The 4,513-nt window shown below is 40.0% G+C and overlaps 1 pseudogene; it reads right to left on the minus strand.

The window, feature by feature from the left end:
* Positions 1–4,394: 4,394 nt before the first annotated feature.
* Positions 4,395–4,513, minus strand: LOC133707624 (5S ribosomal RNA; annotated as a pseudogene).

Below are 4,513 nucleotides of genomic sequence, written 5' to 3' on the forward strand. Positions count from 1 at the left end.
ATATGATCATTTGAAGAGGAATGGATGAGAGTTAAAGAAATCAATATAAGTCTGATAATGGAGATAATGGAGTTGAGAAGAAGAGAAATAAATTGGCTAGCATTTTTGAATCTACGGTTGTAAGGCTTGTAACACTCTCTCCAAATGCTATACACGGAGACTGATAGACACAACTTCAACATACTAAGTAGTACGAAGAAAGTTTCCTTTCCAACTAGCATCAGCTAGCCGAAGCCGCAACCACGGAAGACCTCACTTGAACCACACAGAAGACCAAATAGTTTCAGAGAAGGGACAATTTCATTGCCAGCTTAATTTTATGGGTGTAAAGAGGAATTTCTTTCTTTTGTTTTGTTTGTTTGTTGTGCCATTGAGTTAGGCTTGGTTTCTCAATGTCTCTAGTTGCTTCTGTTGTTTTTAGCTTTTGCTAGCTGGTGGATTGTATTGCTCTCTCTTGTTTTTCATTTTTATTTTAATTCTTTATATATAATTTATCAAAAGAAAAAAAGTTTAAGAGATTTTATTCATAGTTAGAATAATTTGGGTGCGATTATACCAACAATAATGCATCGGATCTCATCAGTACTTTGGTTGAAACGAGGGCCGATGCAGCTGCCCTCAATTCTTGTTAATGTAGGGTTTAAGGAGAGAGGGGAAGGAACTTGTTGTCTTAAACTCCAGCTTACAATTGAAGGAATGTCTTAAATAATAACAGGAGTCTTCACTAATCTTATATATTTTAACATGCATCTATTAACAAGTGCCGCTCCATAGGCAACTCTATTTACTTTAAAGTAATGATGACATACTAGAAATTAAATATTGTCAAGTCCTCTAGCTTTCCATAGGACTTGTCATGCATAGTCATAGTCTTATAGGCTCACAGATTCCATAGTATAAACGACAATTTGATTATTTTCCCAATCCCACCCATACCATAATGCGAGTGAGATTTGAACCTTTGATCTTCACTGTGTCAGTTATTCCAAGTAACCAATAGATCACAGCTCATCAGCGACAACGAGTAATTGATTAGAATGATACTAAGGAAAGGCAAAACAGCCAAATTGCCTCCTGATTTTTCTTTTTACTTATAATAGATTGCACCTCTTCTTTTCTAAACTCTGTCGTTTTATCCCATCAAAATCAACTGTTAATCTTTTCATCTCAATTTTCTATTCAATTCACCTTTCACACTTGATGCGTCAGAGTATTTTCATAGTTTCAACTCTAACATGACATTTTTTTTGTTTTTGAAGAATATATAATTTCATTACTTATCCATGGCCAGAAGGCACGTACATTAGATGCTGTCTTATACCAAAATCATAAATGGTACAAGCCGCCAAGCAAAAGACAGGTGACATTCACTGTTAATAAATGTGCTCACTTATTAAGCCTAAAAACAAGAAAACAAATCCTCACTACCTACCTCCCTTTGAAAAGTAACTCAGTCGCCTAGAGACCTCAATTGATGTACAACTAGAGGAACTAAGATGCAAGAAGAGAAAATCATACTTCAAGTAATAGGCAAGAAGAACAGGGAAGCCTAGAGCTTCCCTCTGCCTTGTCTTTAGGGCTGAATCAGTACTAGTAGCTGCAGGGTAAGTAAGACGTAGAGTAGCAGCAACCGACTTCTTACCAGGTCGAGGGTTCTTGTTCTTGCTTCCAAGTGGCCTGCCTGACTTCTTCTTCAGTGTCATCAAAATGACATCAGAATCATCTTCTACCAACCCTAGAGCCTTAGCGTGCAGGTAGGAAGCTTCCCACCCAAGATAGTCTTGAATTTCTTCAGAGAAGAGCTGCAACCATTAGTACGCACTCTTTTCTTGGAAGCCAAAGCCTCCATCTTCCTAGGCTGCATCGCATCTGCCTGAATCTGCAGACTGAAGTCAGTCTCTTCCAAGGCTCCAGAACCCCATTTTGCACCTGCTCCACAACCTGCTCTTCAATAGGGTCAAAAGCATCCCTCCTTTGTTCCTCTGCTACAGAATCAGTACCTGTTGCAGTGTCAGCATTGGATCTCACCAACCTTCTAATAGTTGGTTTCTTCTTCATTAGAATGGAAGAAGAAGCTATGAATAGATTTCGGTGAATCTAAGCCGTGAAGGAGAAAGACCCTCCTGAAGAAGAGGGGCTAGAGAAATTCAGAACCCTAGTTGTTGGGCTAGGAATTTTGGCTCCTCACACTTTGCTCCTGCATATGTGATTAGACCACACTGAGGACATCTTCCTTTCAGGTGCTTAAACTGGAACTGCAAGATAGGTTCAACACCAACATCCAAGAATACTTTGCGTTCGAGCATTACCGGTTTGGTAACATCATGGGCAAACATAATTCGGATCAAACCTTTCTTGAATTCATTCTTTTCATAGTCCAGAAAACCAACTAGCAGATTACCAATAAGGGTGAAGTTTTCCCGTTCTTCATAAAGAGGAGGAATCCCAAAAACTCTAAACCAGAAACGAACATGTTTGAGCGGGATTTCATGCAGTGGTTTAACGCCGTCGTACTTCTCAAGGCAAACAGGAGCACGGTCAAAACACCAAACCCCACCATGTAGAACCTTAGTGCGATCCCGGACAGACTCGAACGAGAAGAGGAAGAGATATCCCTCTCATTCTTGAACCCGGAATCCCTTGTCCACCATCCAAGTACGAAGAAAGTGGGCCTTGAAGACCACAGGATCAACTAGCAGATGGGTTAGAGGCTTCCCAATTAGAAAAGATTGGGAAAAACAACAGACAAGGCCGCCACCAATTCTTCCAAGGTTTGGAGCGCTACCTCCATCTGTAAGCTCAAGGGAAGCAGCAAAGCTAGCTGTGACAACGTCAATGGAGGCCATAACGCTGAGGGAAGGAGAGAGTGTGAGAGTGAAGGGGAGGAGGCTAGGCAAAAAGAGACACGGGCGTCGTCGAAGTAGTTTGAGAGAGAGAAGTCGCTCTTCTAGGGTTTTCCTGTGTTGGATCTCTAACATAACATTTTTATGAGTTCACATCATTAATAAAGTAATTTAGAAACATGTCTAAGTATTTTTATGAGTTCACAAAAATATAGCTTGATGTGCCTAGTAGTGAGTTGAGTTTCTAGAACCGAGATGTGATTTCCAAATTACCAAATCCGATTTCTATCATTTTGAAATCGTTCACTAGATCCATCACCAATTAACCCACAAACATGAATTCATTGTCGATCCAAACCATAAATATTAGCTTATCACCAATATATTGTGGTCTGTATGAGAGAAAACTAAAATTGTAAAGAAGCTATCGAGTAGCACAAGAAGACTTAAAAATAGAGAGAAAAAAAAGTAGCAAATAATGAGAGGCATTTTTTTTTTTTTTTGGAAAAAGGGGATCAATTAAGCTGCCCCAAAGCTAACATAAAGGGTTGATAATAGAAACACCTAACTAGTTTGATGGACATGCCCAAACAGACAAGAACTAGAAAGGAAAATTAATTCTTCTTGGACTCCAAGAGAGCCAGTATTAAAAAATTAATCCTTAAAATAATAAAACTAAAGCATAGGCCTGAGAAGAGGCCTAGCCCACTACCAAAACCCTAGCTATTTCTATCCAACTCGAATTGCCAGCCACACACTGTCACCGTGGTATCGCAGGAAACAGAGTACCTAGTAGTTCTATATTGATGAACCGATGTCATTCAAATCCCAAAACACAGATCAAAAGAGAACTAAAAGTAAAGTGATGAGATCCCTCACAACATCATTTTCTCCACCATCGAGATCAAGAAGAAACCATAGTTGCTGAAAAGGATCCGAGATCCAGAGCATAGAACCAGAACAAGAACAATAACAATGGAGAATGGGGGGTGAAAAACGTACCCATGCGTGAGCACACATACTCGCCTAGGTAAGTGACTTGCACCTTGTAATTGCAACCATAAGAACCCTCTTGGAGGTTGAGGGTAGAGAGATGAGATCTATTGTGGGATTGGTTGATTTTTGACTTGGAAATCTGTGAGGTTGTTTGACAATGAGAAGAAAAGAAGAGAATAAACGAGGAACAAAGTCCTCCAGTTCTGGATATTGCCAGGAATACACCAAAAAAAGGTACAAAATCACCACAGGGGTGGGAAAATAACTGAAAAAGCTTGAGGAAGGAGATGAACAGTGGAGATGCAAGAAAATTGGAACAAAGCTTGAGCTAAAGTGGCCTCTCCCAAGTCTTCAACCATCAATCTAGGTGAGAGAGTTGGGGCAGCTGGGGCGGGGGGAGGGGGATTTGGTGTTCATATCGGGTTTCTCTCTCTTGGTTTTATTGAGAGAAGCTCTTAGTCACTGCTAATGAGAGGCTGCTTCATAATAGAAAAATGTAGGGAAACTCATTATACTCCGCCTCACCGATGGCCACATACTAATTTTTTTTTTTAAAGGGTGCAACACGAGGCTCTCTCAGAAGATTACCCATCCTAGTACTACACTTGTTAAAGCAAGTTTAACTTCGAAGTTCTGATGAGATTTGGTGGATTATTACTAGTTTGATCGCACCA

This window comes from Rosa rugosa, chromosome 4 (genome assembly GCF_958449725.1).
Source record: "Rosa rugosa chromosome 4, drRosRugo1.1, whole genome shotgun sequence".
Lineage (NCBI taxonomy): Eukaryota > Viridiplantae > Streptophyta > Magnoliopsida > Rosales > Rosaceae > Rosa > Rosa rugosa.